This window comes from Lolium rigidum, chromosome 7 (genome assembly GCF_022539505.1).
Source record: "Lolium rigidum isolate FL_2022 chromosome 7, APGP_CSIRO_Lrig_0.1, whole genome shotgun sequence".
Classification (NCBI taxonomy): domain Eukaryota; kingdom Viridiplantae; phylum Streptophyta; class Magnoliopsida; order Poales; family Poaceae; genus Lolium; species Lolium rigidum.
In genome coordinates this window covers 72,446,469-72,466,549 of record NC_061514.1, presented here as the reverse complement: position 1 = coordinate 72,466,549, position 20,081 = coordinate 72,446,469, and positions in this window count along the sequence as shown.

The following is a 20,081-nucleotide window of genomic DNA, read 5'->3' as shown; positions in this document are numbered from 1 at the left end:
GGGATTATGACCAAGAGCAGCATGGATGGGAAGATCCGGTTAAGGATGGGTCGCATCAAATCCGCCAAAGGAAAGGAGCCGATCTGACCAGCAAGGTGCGAGAAGTGGACTGAAGAAACTCGGGGGGCAGCTCACCCCGAAGGTCCTCTCCTCTGGAGAGCCGATTTAGTTCAAATCGGTTGGCTCTGCATGATAATTCCCTCAGACATAATCAAGCCCAGGTCCATTCGGCTAATTTGCGTATCCTCGTCTCTGTTTCGCCTTGACTGAGACTCGGGGGCAGCAGGCCTGGTAGATGCTCTATTGAGGAGCCGATTGGGGTACCATCGGCTGATCCTTCGTTGCAACCTTCTTCACAAAACGATGAGTGCTCGCAGAAGAGGATCGCTGAAACTGGTGGGAGAAATTTAAGGGCTCTCTTGAGGACTTCACATTGTCCACCAGATCTCGAAATCATCGGTGGAGGAATTGAAGGATGGATTTTAAAGGGCCGATGCGTTGCTATCGGCTCATTACGCATTGGCTAAGGGGACAAATCGGCAAAATCGAATTGGGGAAACTTCTTCATTAAACAGGATTTCTTACAAAGAAAAAGCCGATTGCTCAAAGAAGGAAGAACAAAAGAAGGGTCTATTGACCAATCTACTACTGCTAGGCCTACACTAGTAGATCCTAATCTACGGGCCATCGCTGCCCTCGTCGTCATCCTCGGAGCTCTCATCGGCACTACTGCCGATGGGCTCCTCGTCGCTGCTCCCGTAGCCCTCTACGGGAGCTTCATCCTCCTCTTCATCGTCGCTGCTGTCGTCGTCCCACCACATGCGGAGGCGTTTCGCCGGCGGGTAGCCCTCGAGGGAGTCGTCGTCGTCATCTTCCTCTTCCTCTTCTTCAGAGGAGGGACAGCCGTCCCAGGGGAACTGGTCATCCTCGCTTTCGATTCCGGTTCCCCGACGGCGAGGAGCCGGAGATCTTTATCCCCACTGGTCAAGGACTGGTCGTCCTCGGACCCGGATGGAGGAGCGTGGTCTTCGTGGTCCCATTCTTCCGGTGCGCGGATGTCCTCCGGCGTCTCGCGGGAGGAGGAAGACCCATAGGAGAGGCTGGAGGAGGAAGAGGAGGCGAGAAGACATGGTGGCGCGAGGAGGGTTTTTGGTGCTAATGCGAGGGGGATGAAGAAACGAGCTTTTTTAGAACGGTTAAATGAAAGGGGATATGAGGGAGATTCAATGCCACAGCAGTTCCTGAGGAGGTGGTGCCCAAACAGAAAAATTTCGCAGAAGTGGAAGGGGCAAGGCATCATGATAAAGGATTCTGCGGCGGTTTCTGCTCTGCCACGACATGACCCGACGAAAAGAAGCGTGATGACTTTGGAAATGTCATTTCCAAAACCAGGGGGGCATGTGTTATCACCAGAATTTGACCGGATCAGAGGTGGGCCGCGATCAAGATGGGCTTAAAGATTATATACGGGAGAAATACGTGAATCGGCCTTTTATATCAAGTTGGGCTAAATTGCCCGTGTATCTGTAACATATTAGATCGCATCTTAATTTAGAAGTTAGAGTTTTTCCCGTGCACGGTTTGGTGCACGCCTAAATTAGAAAGTCCCCTGGACTATAAATATGTATCTAGGGTTTATGGAATAAACAACAACCAACGTTCAACACAATCAATCTCGGCGCATCGCCAACTCCTTCGTCTCGAGGGTTCCTTCCGGTAAGCACCATGCTGCCTAGATCGCATCTTGCGATCTAGGCAGCATAAGCTTATTCATGTTGTTCATGCGTTGCTCGTACTGAAGCCTTTTTGATGGCGAGCAACGTAGTTATCTTAGATGTGTTAGGTTTAGCATTGTTCTTCGTATCATATGTTGTCGTAGTGCAACCCTTATGCATCTAGCCGCCCTTACACCTATCTTAGGTGTAGGGGCGGCACCCCGCCTGATCATTGTTTAGTAGATCCGATCCGTTACGGTTGCTCCTTGTTCTTCAAGGATTAGTTTAATATCCGCAATAGTTAGGCCTTACAAAGGGTTGGAGGATCCAGCGGCGTGTAGGGTGTAGTTCGCTGGCCCTAGACAGGATGTTCCGGGGATCAGCTTCGTGTTGGTTTTTAGGCCCTGTCTAGGATCGGCTTACGATCACCGTACGCGAGCGCGAGGCCCAATCGTGAGTAGGATGATCCGATTATGCGGTGAAAACCCTAAATCGTCGTAGATCGCATTAGCTTTATCTTGATCAAGCGGGACCACCATATATTCGGACACCTTGTACGAATCATGGGTGGATCGGCTCTTCGAGCCGATTCACGGGATAACCCGAGAGCCGATCGAGGCTCGTATTTAATGTTTACGTGTATGCCATGCAGGAAACTAAGCGAGGCATTATCCAACACCTTCCTGACCAGGTATAGGTCAGGTGGCACGCCCTTGTGACAGCATCGGACGTGTGACCAGAAGGCTTTGCGGGCCGTCGCTCTGAGGGACTAGGGCCAGCCGCAGCCCTGAGTTGTTCCCGGCTCTACGGTGTTGCCAGTCGCTGCCCGCCGGTGGGTTTCTGAGCGCAACAACTGTGAGTATGAAAACAGGTTTAAACACATAAGCTATGCTGCTAGTTTCAGGATCCCTGAGACCAAGATGTTGTTTGTTGATGGAGAGCCTCTTCCTTGGAAGTCTGATGATGGGAAGAATTCACCACCGCCGGAGGAGTAATTCATCATCGGTATTGGCATCCCCTTGGTTTGTTCCAAGCTTGGGGGAGTGCCGCGGTATCCTTGTTGCGGTCGAAACCCACCGACGGGCAGCGGTCGGCAACACCGTAGAGCCGGGAATCTCCCGGGGCTGCGGGCTGGCCCTGGTCCCTCCGAGCGACGGCCCGCAAAGCCTTCCGCGCACACGTCCGATGCTGATGCAAGGGCGTGCCACCTGACCTATACCTGGTCAGGAAGGTGTTGGATGATGCCTCGCTTAGTTTCCTGCATGGCATACACGTAAACGTTAAATACGAGCCTCGATCGGCTCTCAGGTTATCCTGTGAACCGGCTCAAAGAGCCGATCCACCCATGATTCATACAAGGTGTACGAATATATGGTGGTCCTGCTTGATCAAGATAAAGCTAAAGCGATCTACGACGATTTAGGGTTTTCACCGCATAATCGGATCATCCTACTCACGATTGGGCCTCGCGGCCACGCACGGTGATCGTGAGCCGGTCCTAGACAAGGCCTAAAAACCAACACGAGGTTGATCCCGGAACATCCTGTCTAGGACTAGCAAACGACACCCTACGCGCCACTGGATCCTCCAACCCTTTGTAAGGCCTAACTATTGCAGATATTAAACTAATCCTTGAAGAACAAGGAGCAATCGTAACGGATCGGATCTACCAAACGATGATCAAGCGGGGTGCCGCCCTTACACCCGTCACAGGCGTAAAGGCGGCTAGATGCCTAAGGGTTGCACGACGATAGCATATGACAGGCATAAAAACACCTATGATAACTACGTTGCTCGGCATCAAAAAGGCTTCAACACGAGCAACGCATGTGGGGACGAGTAAACGTGCGCTGCCTAGATCGCAAGATGCGATCTAGGCAGCATGGTGCTTACCCGGAAGAAACCCTCGAGACGGGGGAGTTGGCGATGCGCCGAGATTGGTTGTGGTGAACGTTGGTTGTTGTTTATTCCATAAACCCTAGATACATATTTATAGTCCAGGGGACTTTCTAATTCAGGCGTGCACCAAACCGTGCACGGGTAAAACTCTAACTTCTAAACTATGATGCGATTTAATATGTTACAGATACACGGGCAATTTACTTGGTATAGAAGGCCGATTCATGTACTTCTTCATGTATATTCTTCAAATCCATCTTCAATCGCGGCCCACCTCTGATCCGGTCAAATTCTGGTGATAACACATGCCCCCCTGGTTTTGGAAATGAGAATTCCAAAATCATTACGTCTTTCTTTCGTCGGGTCACGTCGTGGTAGAGCAGAACCACCGCAGTATCCTTCATCATGATTCCTTGCCCTCTACGCATGATTCGACAATTCTTTGGCACAATTCCCTCGGAAGCTGCTGTAGCATTAACTCTCTTCAATACCCATTATTTAACCGTGTTGAGCAATTCGCCCCTTCACCCTCCTGTTCCGTACCAGTCATTGGCAAAACCCCCATTCTTTCGTAGCCATGCCTTCTTCCTCCTCCTCCTCTTCTGCCTCCTCAAACCTCTCCTATGTTTCGTCTCCATCCCGGGAGCCGACGCCAAAGTGGGGCCCGTTGGCGGCGCACGACATCCTTGACTGACGGAGAGGATGACGATGATGACTCCCTCGAAGGTTATCCACCGGCGAAGCGCCTCCGCGCCTGGTGGGACGACGACAGTGATGACGACGATGAGGAAGACGAGGGCAGCAACGGCCCTTAGATTAGGGAGTAGTAGTAGTAGTAGTCGGCTCTTGCTCTTTCTTCCCCGAGCAATCGGCTCCTTCCCCAATGAGTCTTGCTTTCTTGTCAACTTTGCCGATCGTCGAACGAGATCGTTTTACAAAGAGCCGATGACAAGGCATCGGCTTGCACTACAAAAGCAACTCGAGGCAAAAACCGTTGCCCATCCACACGGTCCAGCAGGTCTAGCCCCGTCCAAACCATCATAAACGTGCAGATTGAACTCTCAACAAACCACTAGGAGTTTTATCCCAAATATTATGATCTGAATTGAGCTTGTTCCACTAGAGTCGATGGCCATGCATCGGCTTTTATTATTCTGAAGTCGATGCCCGTGCATCGGCTGTTAGCATACTGTTGTCTCCACATGTTTTCTCAAGTCGATGTCTGTACATCGGCTGTGATTTTTTTACCGGCCGATCTAAAAATCGGCCTCCATATCTCACCTGCCCATCCTCCCACATGCTTGGGAAATACTTCTTGAGATGTTGGCCGTTGACGGCCACTCGGGAACTTCACACCATCCAACTGTTCAAGCATATAGGCATTGCCCTTCAGAACCTGGATGACTTTGTAAGGACCGTGCCAATTAGGAGACCATTTGCCGTATGCTTTATCCCTGGTTCCTAGTGGCAACACGGCTTCCCATACTAAATCGCCAACCTGAAACTCCTTTGGTCTCACCTTTTTATTGTATGCCCGAGCTACCCTGGCTTTGTTTTCTTTAATCTTCTCTAGCGACCAAAGTCTAAGTTCTGTTGCATCCTCAATAGTGTCACTCATCAGGGTTGCATATTCTTCAGGTGTCAGGTCATTCTGAAACGTGACACGTCTCGATCCGGCCGTAATTTCCCACGGTAATACGGCCTCCTGTCCATAGACAAGCTGGTACGGCGAAGTCTTTATAGCTCCATGGCATGACATGCGATAGGCCCACAAAGCTTCTGACAACGTCTCATGCCATACCCTGGGGTTCTCCTCAATCTTCCTTTTAATCAGCTTGATCAGGATTTGATTGGATGCTTCGGCTTGCCCGTTGGCTTGGGCGTAATATGGACATGATCGGATTAGCTTAATCCCCATGTCGTCGCAGAACTTTCTGAATTCTTTAGAGACAAAGAACGAACCTCCATCGGTCGTGATGGTTTGGGGAATCCCGAACCTATGAATGACATGTTCTTTGACAAACTGGATAACATCTTCCGATTTTACTTTCTTCATAGGAACGGCCTCCACCCATTTGGTGAAATAATCTGTAATGGCCAGAATCCACTCGTGGTTCTTGCTTGACGGAGGGTGTATCTTGCCGATCATATCCATGCCCCAACCTCGAAATGGCCAAGGTTTGATGATAGGATTCATCGCTGATGCGGGTACCATCTGGATCTTCCCGAACATCTGACACGCTTGGCACCCCTTGTAGTAGTTGAAGCAGTCTTCCAGCATGGTAGGCCAATAAAACCCTGATCGCCTGATTAACCACTTCATCTTATGGGCCGATTGGTGAGTTCCACAGGCGCCTTCATGTACCTCATGTAAGAGTCGATTAGACTCAGTTGGTCCTAGGCATTTGAGTAGTAACCCTTCCAACGTCCTGTAGAACATGTCATCTCCTATGAGGACATATTTCATGGCCTTGTATCTTATCCTTTTGGGTGCCCCCCGAGCCGAATCCTTCAAATAATTGAAGATATCGGTTCTCCAATCATTCTGTTCCAGGAACTGCACCTGAACCTTCGACCCGTCGGGTATGTCCTTGTATCCTGATGCCATCTGTGCGAGATCATTGGCGTCGGTATTCTGAGACCTTGGGACCCAATTGAAATTGATGTACCAAAAATGTGTCATCAACTCACGACACCCTACCCAATATGGGAAAAGTGACTCACTCTCGCACTTGTATTCGTCCGTGAGTTGAGAGATCACCAACTTCGAGTCTCCAAAAAGCTCCACTGCCTCTGCCCCGGCTTCTAAAAGCAACTCCATTCCCTTGCGCACTGGCTTATACTCAGCGACATTGTTGGTGCAAGGGGCAGATAGCCTGATGGGAAAGAATATGTTGCCCCCCGGGGCGATACGAGCAGAATGCCGATGCCGCAACCATCGTCACAAGCCGATCCATCGAAGAACATAGTCCACGCACGTACGGATAGTGCCGCTATATTAGTATTAATCCGTTCATCTATAAGATCGGCCAATGCTTGTCCCTTGACTGCTTTCGCAGGCTGATACCGAAGATCGAACTCTGTCAATGCGAACATCCACTTACCAAGCCGGCCTTTCAAAACAGGGGCCGACAGCATGTGCTTGACAACGTCCGACTTGCAGATGACGATGATCTCTGCCGTCAAAAGGATGTGATGAAGCTTGGTGCAGGTGAAGAACAGGCAGAGGCACAGCTTCTCGACTTCAGGATACCGTGTCTCCGCGTCCAACATCCTTCTGCTGAGGTAGAAGACGACCCTTTCAACGCCCTCATAGAGTTGCACTACTACTGAAGCGATAGACGTGTCAGCTACTGACAAGTAGATATAGAACGGCCTGTCTTGTTGGGGCGGACCCAGCACAGGCGGCGTTGTCAGATACCGCTTAATTTCATCAAACGCCTGCTGCTGTTCTGTCCCCCCAGTGAAACTCGTCATCAGATTTAATCTTCACCAGCGCCATGAACGGCTCGATTCGCCCTGACAGGTTAGAGATGAATCGTCGGACGAAGTTGATCTTGCCGATAAGGCGTTGGAGCTCTTTCTTCGTGGTGGGTGGCTGCATGGTACGCACTGCCTCCTGACTTTTCAGGCCGATCTCAATTCCCCGTTCATGAACCAGAAAACCTAGGAACTGACCGGCTGTCACACCAAAGGCGCACTTCTTCGGATTCATTCTCAGTCCGAACTTCCGAGTTCGGTCTAGGATGCATCGCAAATCATCTAAGTGTCCCTCCATGGAGACGGACTTGACTACCACATCATCGATGTAGATTTCCACCAACTTGCCGATCAGATCGTGAAATATATAATTCATGGCCCTTTGGTACGTTGCACCAGCATTCTTCAACCCGAAGGTCATGACTACATATTCAAACAAGCCTACTTGCTCTTGGCACTCTGAATGCGGTCTTGTGTATATCTTCTGGGGCCATAAAAATTTGGTTATAGCCGGCGTTGCCATCCATGAAGCTTAACACCTTATGGCCAGCAGCTGCATTGATCAACGTTTCTGCCACGGGCATCGGATATTCATCTTTTGGAGTGGCTCGTTGAGGTCTCGGAAATCGATGGCCACACGCCATCGGCCGTCCTTCTTCTCTACAGGAACGATACTGGAGATCCATTCAGCATACCTGCATGGCCTGATGAACCCGGCGGCCAACATCTTCTCGATCTCTTTCTTGACCTCCTCCAGAATTTCGGCCTTCATCTGACGTACTCGTTGTTGGAACGGCCGAAACCCTTTCTTAAGGGGAAGCCGATGTTCAATGATGCTCCTATCCAACCCAGGCATCTCTGTGTAATCCCATGCAAAGCAATCTGGGTATTCTTTTAGCAGAGCTATCATCTGACCCCTGAGATGTGGATCTAACCTCTTGCTGATAAAAGTTGGTCGCGGCTTATCCCCAGGACAGATGTCGACTTCTTATAGCTCGTCAGCCGATGGTGGCTCATTCGCTGCACCGCCATTCTGAGAGCCTGGTGAACACTTTGGAGCGTGTCGCTCTTCGCGTGATCCAGGAAATCATGAGCCATCGGTACTCTCCGACAGGACCGGCTCTGGAGACGTACCAAGGAGAGATGCGACTCCACTGCCGTCCACCATGAAGTTGATCTCCTGACGCAGCGACCTGGTGCGTTCTTCTGACGGGGCGGACAGGTCCACTCCATCGAGCGCGCCTTCAGCTGAGAACCCCTTCCACCTGATGCCATGGGAGCGGGTTATGTGGAAAGAGCCGATGAGGTCGGCTTCGAGGACTGCCTTGATCTCGTCATGCTTCCTCTTGAGCTCGTCGGTCAGATCCTCATACTTGACCGGAGTGCCTTCCGCCATCTCAGATGTAGATGGCGATGCGGTGGATGTCGAAGATGGTCCCACCGGGCGTGCCAGAATGTGTTGCGGTCAGAAACCCACCGACGGGCAGCGACTGGCAACACCGTAGAGCCGGGAATCTCCCGGGGCTGCGGGCTGGCCCCGGTCCCTCCGAGCGACGGCCCGCAAAGCCTTCCGCGCACACGTCCGATGCTGATGCAAGGGCGTGCCACCTGACCTATACCCGGTCGGGAAGGTGTTGGATGATGCCTCGCTTAGTTTCCTGCATGGCATACACGTAAACGTTAAATACGAGCCTCGATCGGCTCTCAGGTTATCCCGTGAATCGGCTCAAAGAGCCGATCCACCCATGATTCATACAAGGTGTACGAATATATGGTGGTCCTGCTTGATCAAGATAAAGCTAAAGCGATCTACGACGATTTAGGGTTTTCACCGCATAATCGGATCATCCTACTCACGATTGGGCCTCGCGGCCACGCACGGTGATCGTGAGCCGGTCCTAGACAAGGCCTAAAAACCAACACGAGGTTGATCCCCGGAACATCCTGTCTAGGACTAGCAAACGACACCCTACGCGCCACTGGATCCTCCAACCCTTTGTAAGGCCTAACTATTTCAGATATTAAACTAATCCTTGAAGAACAAGGAGCAATCGTAACGGATCGGATCTACTAAACGATGATCAAGCGGGGTGCCGACCTTACACCCGTGACAGGCGTAAAGGAGGCTAGATGCCTAAGGGTTGCACGACGATAGCATATGATACGAAGAGCAATGCTAACCCTAAAAACACCTATGATAACTACGTTGCTCGCCATCAAAAAGGCTTCAGCACGAGCAACGCATGTGGGGACGAGTAAACGTGCGCTGCCTAGATCGCAAGATGCGATCTAGGCAGCATGGTGCTTACCGGAAGAAACCCTCGAGACGGGGAGTTGGCGATGCGCCGAGATTGGTTGTGGTGAACGTTGGTTGTTGTTTATTCCATAAACCCTAGATACATATTTATAGTCCAGGGGACTTTCTAATTCAGGCGTGCACCAAACCGTGCACGGGTAAAACTCTAACTTCTAAACTAAGATGCGATCTAATATGTTACAGATACACGGGCAATTTAGCCCAACTTGGTATAGAAGGCCGATTCATGTACTTCTTCATGTATATTCTTCAAATCCATCTTCAATCGCGGCCCACCTCTGATCCGGTCAAATTCTGGTGATAACAATCACATCATCACTATCTTTTACCTTTTTACTTTCAAGTAGTGTCATATCTTGAGTAGGGAAGTTATCATATAAGATGTGTTGCGGTATGGAAGTATCTCTCTTTAGTTGGTTATCTATGTATCCCTTGGTGTGAGTTATCGTTATGGAATATTAATGAGAAGTCTTATCATTTACATTGCACATCTTATTTTAGTTTGCAATCTCTATTATATGATTGATCTTGTTGGTAGTATTGGTATCACTTTGGGAGCATTGAGTAAATCTATTTGGTTTTGGCAAACTTAGCATTGGTCAATAGTAACAACACCTTGAGTTTAAGTAGAGAAGAGAAAGTACATGTAGATATGTTATTATCTTTCTTGTTAGTTCCTAGCTTAGTATTCTGAAATTAAAATTGTTTGTGCTTACAAGTAAGATGCATGATTATGTCTATCACATGTATATTTGTTTGTTTCCCTCAACTCTTATGCTTGCTAATTAACCTTGCTAGCCAAAGACCTGTACCGAGAGGGAATACTTCTCGTGCATCCAAACCCTTAAACCAAACCTATGCCATCAGTGTCCACCATAACTACCTACTATGTGGTATTTCCCTGCCATTCCAAGTAAATACTTCATGTGCTACCTTTAAACAATTCAAAAGCTAGTACTTCTTATTTGTGTCAATGTTTTATAGATCATGAGGAAGTATGTGGTGTTTTATCTTTCAGTCTTGTTAGGCAGCTTCCACTAATGGACTAGTGGCTTCATCCACTTATCCTTTAATTTTGCAAAAGAGTGCGCAACGGGGTTCCCAGCCCCAATTAATCAACTTTCATTAATAACTCTCTTCACATGTTTTGCCCTGATTCATCAGTAAGCAACTTAATTTTGCAATAGACACTCCTCCATGGTATGAGATTGTTGGAAGGCACTCGAGGACTCGGTTAGCCATGGCTTGTGTAAGCAAAGGGTGGGGGGAGTGTCATCCTTAAATAAACTAAAGTACATGTGTAAACAAAAGAGAAGAGGGATGATCTACCTTCTTTGGTAGAGATAACGTCCTTCATGGGAGCCGCTCTTTGGAAGTTTGTTTGGCAAGGGGGTTAGAGTGCCCGCTACCATTCGTTGACAACAACAAACACCTCTCAAAACTTTACTTTTATGCTCTTTATATGATTTCAAAACTTAAAAAGCTCTAGCACATGATTTAATCCCTGCTTCCCTCTGCGAAGGGCTTGTCTTTTACTTTATGTTGAGTCAGTAAACCTATTTCCCTCCATCTCAAGCAAGCATTTGAGTTGTTGTGATCAAACCATTTATATTGTGATCTATTTCATCATGCCTTTTACTCTTCCTTGTTTAGTACAAGTTTTATCTGAATGAATATAGCTTTGAAAGTTATCAATGATTATGAGGAGATTACTATGATTGAGTATGTAAGTTTACCATAAGCTTTAATATGAGAGCGCCGCTCAATAGATAAGTATAATCCGTTAAGCTTGTTCTCTGACCAAGAACAAAGTTTGCCATCACCAATTATGATTCCTTATGCACCTTTATTCGTGATTACCTTCTACTTGTTTCAAGTTGAATTATTTGAGGAAGTTGTTTACTAGAATGTCTTGTGTGAATGAATATGATGCTTCTTGTCCGTATTTTATTTATCGACTCTTCACTCCATAAACATGTGGTCTTGTTTACTGAGTTCAGTTTCGCTTGGGGACAAGCGAAGTCTAAGCTTGCGGGGAGTTGATACGTCCATTTTGCATCACTATTTTATATCATAATTTGCTGTTATTCATTGATATATTTCATATTTGGAGATGATACTTATGTAATTTCATCTATTTTGCATGTTTCATGATTATTTGAGGATCGCGCACCGGAGCCGGGATTCTGCTGGAAAAAGCACCGTCGGAATGCAATATTTCGGAAGATCAACGGTTGACGGAAATTATATGAAAAATCCTATTTTTCCGGATGACGAAGGGAGCCGAAAGGGGAGCCGAGGGGACCCGAGGTGGGCCCTCCTCATAGGGCTGGCGCGGCCCAAGGCCTGGTCGCGCCGTCTCGTGAGGAGGGGGCCCACAGCCCCTCTTGCCTCCTTTTCTTCGCGTACGTCTTCGTCCCGAAAACCTAAGCCCCGAGAGGATAGTCGCGAAGAGTCACGGCCGCCTCGCGGGGCGGAGAACACCAGAGAGAAAAGAGCTCTACGGCGAGGCTGAAATCTGCCGGGGAAATTCCCTCCCGGAGGGGGAAATCGACGCCATCGTCATCGTCATCGAGCTGGACATCATCTCCATCATCATCACCATCATCATCATCATCATCACCACCATCTCCACCGCTGCACCTCATCACCCTTGTAACAATTTGGGTTTGATCTTGATTGTTTGATAGGGGAAACTCTCCCGGTGTTGATTTCTACTTGTTATTGATGCTATTGAGTGAAACTATTGAACCAAGGTTTATGTTCAGATTGTTATTCATCATCATATCACCTCTGATCATGTTCCATATGATGTCTCGTGAGTAGTTCGTTTAGTTCTTGAGGACATGGGTGAAGTCTAAATGTTAGTAGTGAATTATGTTGGTTAATATTCAATGTTGTGATACTTAAGTTGTGGTGTTATTCTTCTAGTGGTGTCGTGTGAACGTCGACTACATGACACTTCACCATTTATGGGCCTAGGGGAATGCATCTGGTATTCGTTTGCCAATTGCGGGGTTGTCGGAGTGACAGAAACCTAAACCCCCGTTGGTATATCGGCGCAGGAGGGATAGCAGGATCTCAGAGTTTAAGGCTGTGGTTAGATTTATCTTAATTACTTTCTTGTAGTTGCGGATGCTTGCAAGGGGTATAATCACAAGTATGTATTAGTCCTAGTAAGGTCGGTACATTAGCATAGGTTCACCCACACAACACTTATCAAAACAATGAAGATTAATCAGCTATATGAAGCGAAAGCACTAGACTAAATTCCCGTGTGTCCTCAAGAACGTTTGGTGATTATAAGTAAACAAACCGGCTTGTCCTTTGTGCTAAAAAGGATTGGGCCACTCGCTGCTATTATTTCTCTCGCACTTTACTTACTTGTACTTTATTCATCTGCTATATCAAAACCCCATGAATACTTGTATGTGAGCATTTATAGTGAATCCTTCATCGAAACTGCTTGTCAACACCTTCTGCTCCTCGTTGGGTTCGACACTCTTATTTATCGAAGATACTACGATACACCCCCTATACTTGTGGGTCATCAGTAGTGTTGTGAAGCGAGAGGATATCGTCCCACAACTTTGCAGTCTCCTTCTTGTGTTCATCAATAAGTTCAGACACAATTTTGTGGAAGATATCCACTTCACGTTTAGCCATCTTCTTGTAGGTGAAGACCTCTTGTTCTAGTTTCTCCATCTTGTCCTCCAAACTTCCTTCTCCTTTAGAACCCCGGACATCTTCAATCTGCAACTCTCCATCTACGAGCAGCAATTCCTTGGGATGCATCTTCAGCTCGTTCATGTACGGGTTGACGACGTTCTCAAAGAAGTTGTCCTTCGGAGTTCCCGACGAAGACATGGTGGCTCTAGATCTGAAAACAGTATCTAGCAGAAAACAGCTCGAAACAAAACACAATGAGAAAACTATATATGGACCTCGGGGGTCCGGGGGATTATATAGCAAAAAAATTCACGACAGAAGGAAAGTACCAGGTCGAACCAGAGTGGAAGAGGGACTCTGAGGAGTCGTCCCCATAGGGCGGCGCGGCCAGGGTGGGGCCCGTGCCACCATGTGGGGACGCGCCCTCGTGCGTCTCCTCCGCTCCGATTCGATCTCGTAATTTTTCATATTTTCTAAAAATAGCAAAAACATTGTTCGGAAAGTTAAACGCGGACTTTTTATTACCAGAACTGTTACCTATTCGAAGTCGAACTCTACATAACTATCAATTTGATCTTTGATGAACGTTTCCGGAGTCATCACTTGAATAACATCAACATCTTCATTATAAGAATCTCCAAAAATATAATGCTTGAGTCTTTGCCCATTCACCACTTGTGTGGCATCACCTTTCAGAGAACCAATTTTTATTGCCCCTGAACGATACACCTCCACAATGACATATGGTCCTTCCCATTTTGAGAGTAATTTCCTTGCAAAAAATCTGAGACGGGACCGATACGATAGGACTTTATCTCCAACATTAAATTCTCTTTTAATAATTCTTCTATCATGCCATTTCTTAACTTTCTCCTTAAAAAGTTTAGCATTTTCATAAGCTTCACTTCTCCACTCGTCTAAAGAGCTCAATTGTAGCAACCTTTTCTTACCGGCAAGTTTAAAATCTTTATTAAGTTCTCTTACAGCCCAATAAGCTTCGTGCTCTACTTCTAAAGGTAAATGGCAAGCTTTTCCATAAACCATTTTATAAGGAGACATTCCCATAGGATTTTTATAAGCAGTTCTATAAGCCCACAACGCTTCCTTCAACTTACTAGCCCAATTTTTTCTAGATTTATTAACAGTCTTTTCCAAGATAGATTTAATTTCTCTATTTGATAATTCTACTTGCCAACTAGTTTGAGGATTATAAGCGGAATCAAGCCTATGATTAATACCATATTTAGCAAGAGATTTTCTAAAACCACCACGAATAAAATGAGAACCCCCATCAGTCATAAGATATCTAGGTACTCCAAACCTAGGAAAAATAACATCTAAAAGCATTCCTAAAGAGGTGTCACCATTAGCATTTTTTGTGGGTATGGCTTCCACCCATTTAGTAACATAATCAACAGCGACAAATATATGAGTGTTACCTTCTGAAGAAGGGAAATGACCCATGAAGTCAAATCCCCAACAATCAAATGGTTCAATAACAAGAGTATAATTCATAGGCATTTCATTGCGTTTGGAGATATTACCAACTCTTTGACATTCATCACAAGATAAAATAAACTTCCTTGCATCTTTGAAGAGAGTTGGTCAATAAAAGCTTGACTGTAGAACCTTTTGTGCGGTTCTATCTCCGGTGTGATGTCCTCCATAAACACTACCATGACACTTACTCAATATCTCTTGTTGTTCATATTTGGGAACTGATACGTCCAATTTGCATCACTATTTTATATCATAATTTGTTGTTATTCATTGATATATTTCATATTTGGAGATGATACTTATGTTATTTCATCTATTTTGCATGTTTCATGATTATTGGAGGATCGCGCACCGGAGCCAGGATTACTGCTGGAAAAAGCACCGTCGAATGCAATATTTCGGAAGACCAACGAGTTGACGGAAATTATATGAAAAATCCTATTTTTCCGGATGACGAAGGGAGCCGGAAGGGGGAGCCGAGGGGACCCGAGGTGGGCCCACCTCATAGGCCGGCGCGGCCCAAGGCCCGGCCGCGCCGCCTCGTGAGGAGGGGGCCCACAGCCCCCTCTCGCCTCCTTTTCTTCGCGTACGCCTTCGTCCCGAAAACCTAAACTCCGGGGGTACATCGCGAAGAGCCACGGCCGCCTCTGCGGGGCGGAGAACACCAGAGAGAAAAGAGCTGTCCGGCAGGCTGAGATCCGCCGGGGAAATTCCCTCCCGGAGGGGGAAATCGACGCCATCGTCACCGTCATCGAGTTGGACATCATCTCCATCACCATCATCATCATCTTCATCATCATCACCGCCGTCTCCACCGCTGCACGCCGTCACCGCTGTAACAATTTGGGTTTGATCTTGATTGTTTGATAGGGGAAACTCTCCGGTGTTGATTTCTACTTGTTATTGATGCTATTGAGTGAAACCGTTGAACCAAGGTTTATGTTCAGATTGTTATTCATCATCATATCACCTCTGATCATGTTCCATATGATGTCTCGTGAGTAGTTCGTTTAGTTCTTGAGGACATGGGTGAAGTATAAATGTTAGTAGTGAAGTATGGTTGAGTAATATTCAATGTTATGATATTTAAGTTGTGGTGTTATTCTTCTAGTGGTGTCGTGTGAACGTCGACTACACGACACTTCACCTTTATGGGCCTAGGGGAATGCATCTTGTATTCGTTTGCCAATTGCGGGGTTGCCGGAGTGACGAAACACAGAGCCCCGTTGGTATATCGATGCAGGAGGGATAGCAGGATCTCAGAGTTTAAGGCTGTAGTTAGATTTATCTTAATTACTTTCTTGTAGTTGCGGATGCTTGCAAGGGGTATAATCACAAGTTTGTATTAGTCCTAGGAAGGGCGGTACATTAGCATAGGTTCACCCACACAACACTTATCAAAACAATGAAGATTAATTAGCCGTATGTAGCGAAAGCACTAGACTAAAATCCCGTGTGTCCTCGAGAACGTTTGGTTATTATAAGTAAACAAACCGGCTTGTCCTTTGTGCTAAAAAGGATTGGGCCACTCGCTGCAATTATTAGTCTCACACTTTACTCACTCGTACTTTATTCATCTGTTACATCAAAACCCCCTGAATACTTGTCTGTGAGCATTTACAGTGAATCCTTCATCGAAACTGCTTGTCAACACCTTCTGCTCCTCGTTGGGATCGACATTCTTACTTATCGAAGATACTACGATACACCCCCTATACTTGTGGGTCATCAAGACTATTTTCTGGCGCCGTTGCCGGGGAGTGAAGCGCTATTGGTAAGTGGAATTGGTAGGGGAAATTTCTACTTGTTTGTGCTGATTTTATTTCTGCACTGTTGCTATAATTCATTATGGAGAGATCTTCTCTTGAGTGTTTATTTGGGAAATCTACTACTACTGCAAAGGTAGTGGATGAGGTGCCAGGTAAGGAAGAAATACCATACAAAATACTTATGAAGATTATTGAACGTGTAGTGGATAACCATTATACAGGGGATGGGACTGTCCACCCTGGAGATCATTTACTGTTCTTACATGAATTATGCGGTTTATTCAAGTGTGCAAGTATTGCTATGGATGAAGTGAGGAAGAAACTATTCTCTATATCGTTGTCTGGTAAAGCGGCGCATTGGTATAAATTACTGGATAATGGGGATTCTTTTGAATGGAATGATATTGTGCCCCGGTTTTATTCTAAGTTCTATCCTCCAAGTCAGATTCACAAAGATCGGAATCGCATATATAATTTTTGGCCTCATGAAGGAGAGAGTATTGCCCAAGCGTGGGGGAGATTGAAGTCTTTAATGCTCAAATGCCCCATTCATGAGCTTCCTGGTAATATTATTATTGATAATTTCTATGCAAGATTTTCTTTTCAAGACAAGACCTTGTTGGATACTTCTTGTTCTGGATCATTTACACGCAACAAGGAAGAGTTTAAAAGGGACCTTCTTAATCGGATCCAAGAAAATACTGAAGGATGGGAGAACGACAAGGATAGAGAATCGGGTATAAATTATGATTATAAATGCATTGAAGCTTTTATGGATACTGATAAATTTCGTAATATGAGTGCTACTTATGGTCTTGATTCTGAAGTTGCTGCAATCTTTATAAAGCTTTTTCTTCTCATTATGAATTGCCTAAGAAGAACTTTGATAAGTATCATGAACCGTATAAAGATAAAATTGATTCATCTATAAATAAATGTGTTGTAGTTGAAACTGTTGATCATGTTATTCCTGAAGCTTATATTGAAAAACTCCTTTCCCTGCTAAAATGAAGGAGTACTCTCTTATAAATAGTGTGGTTCATAAAAGTGAAAAGAAACCTATAGAATATGAAGAACAAATAAAAGTTGAACCTGCTGTTGCAATTGTTAAAGATCTTGTGACTGAAAATGTGGAGGATGGTCATATTATTTTCTGTGAAGATGCCTCTAATATTGTTTCACATCCTAATAAGTCCAAGCAAGCTAGTGTTCCTATGCTATCTGTTAGAATTGGTGATCATTGTTATTATGGTTTATGTGATATTGGTGCAAGTATTAGTGCTATTCCTTATGAGCTTTACACGGAGATTATGCACGAAATTGGTTCTTGTGAACTTGAAGATATTGATGTGGTTATTCGGCTGGCTAATAGAGAAACTATCTCTCCAATTGGTATTGTTCGAGATGTGGAAGTTTTATGTGGTAAGATTAAATATCCTGCTGACTTTTTGGTACTTGGTTCTGCTGCTAGTAAATATTGTCCTATCATTTTTGGTAGACCTTTCCTAAATACTTGTGGAGCTATTATAGATTGCAAGAAAGAGAAAATTTTGACTAAATTTGCTGGTGAATCTTATGAGTTTAACTTCTCTAAATTTACCAAAACTCCTTATAAAATTGATTCGCCTAATAGTGATTTTAAAGTTGAACAGTGTGCATCTATTGCTCTTGCTCCTAGTAATCCTTTTCAGCAACATTTGGAGAATAGTGAGAGTGAAGTTTTTAGGGAAGAAAGAGATGAGCTTGATGAAATTTTCCTTCGTCAACCTATTCTTAAGCATGATTTACCGGTGGAAGATCTGGGTACAACACCACCACCAAAGGAAGATCCTGTCTTTGATGTAAAACCATTGCCTGATAATCTTAAATACGCTCATATTGATGATAAGAAAATATATCATGTTATTATTAGTTCTAAGCTTTCAGAGTTTGAAGAAGAAAGGTTATTGGAAATACCGAAGAAACACCGAGGTGCTATTGGCTACACTCTTGATGACTTGAAGGGGATTTCTCCCTCTATTTGCCAACACGCCATTAATATGGAAGATGATGCGAAGCTCGTTGTTGAACCTCAGCATCGTCTAATTCCTAAGATGAAGGATGTGGTAAGAAATGAGGTATTAAGACTTCTTGAAGCTGGTATAATATATCCTATTGCCGATAGTAGATGGGTTAGTCCTGTGCATTGTGTTCCTAAGAAAGGAGGAATGACTTGTTGTGCCTAATGATAATGATGAGCTCATCCCTCAAAGAGTAGTTGTAGGGTATAGAATGTGCATTGATTATCGAAAAGTTAATAAGGTTACTAAGAAAGATCATTACCCTTTACCATTTATTGATCAAATGTTAGAAAGGTTATCTAAAAATACTCATTTTTGCTTTCTTGATGGTTATTCGGGTTTTCACAAATTGTCGTTAAAACTAAAGATCAAGAGAAAACCACTTTCACTTGTCCTTATGGAACTTATGCTTATAGGCGTATGCCTTTTGGTTTATGTAATGCTCCTGCTACTTTTCAAAGATGCATGTCTGCTATTTTTCATGGCTTTTGTGAGAATATTGTAGAGGTATTCATGGATGATTTTTTCGTCTATGGAAATTCTTTTGATAATTGCTTGCGAAACCTTGATAAAGTTTTGAAGAGATGTGAAGAAACTAACCTTGTTCTTAATTGGGAGAAATGCCACTTTATGGATAATGAAGGAATTGTATTGGGACATAAAATTTCCGAGAGAGGTATTGAAGTTGATAGAGCTAAAGTTGAAGCCATTGAGAAGATGCCCTATCCTAGGGATGTTAAAGGTATTCGTAGTGTTCTTGGTCATGCTTGGTTTTATAGGAGGCTTATTAAAGACTTCTCCAAGATTTCAAAGCCTCTTACTAATCTTCTTCAAAAAGATGTACCTTTTGTTTTTGATGATGATTGTAAGGAAGCTTTTGAAACTCTGAAGAAAGCCTTAACAACTGCCCCTATAGTTGAACCTCCTGATTGGAATTTACCATTTGAAATTATGTGTGATGCTAGTGATTTTGCTGTAGGCGCTATTCTTGGACAGCGAGTAGATAAAAAAATGAATGTTATTCATTATGCTAGTAAAACTCTTGATGCTGCTCAAAGAAATTATGCTACAACTAAAAAAGAATTATTAGCTGTAGTATTTGCTTGTGATAAGTTTAGATCCTATATTGTTGATTCAAAAGTTACAATTCATACTGATCATGCTGCAATTAGATATCTTATGACAAAGAAAGATGCTAAACCGAGGCTTATTAGATGGGTACTTCTTTTGCAAGAATTTGACTTACATATTGTAGATAGGAAAGGTGCTGATAATCCCGTTGTTGATAATTTGTCTAGATTGGAAAATATTGCTTATGATCCCGTTCCTGTTAATGATAGTTTTCCAAATGAACAATTGGCTGTAATAAAGGTGAGCTCGCGAGTCCTTGGTATGCTGATTATGCTAACTTTATTGTTTCCAAGTACTTGCCTCCAACCTTTTCAGCTCAGCAAAGGAGGAAATTCTTTTATGACTTGAGGCATTATTTTTGGGATGACCCACACTTATATAAAGAAGGAGTGGATGGTATTCTGCGAAGGTGTGTTCCCGAATATGAACAACAAGAGATATTGAGTAAATGTCATGGTAGTGTTTATGGAGGACATCACGCCGGAGATAGAACCGCGCAAAAGGTTCTACAATCAGGTTTTTATTGGCCAACTCTCTTCAA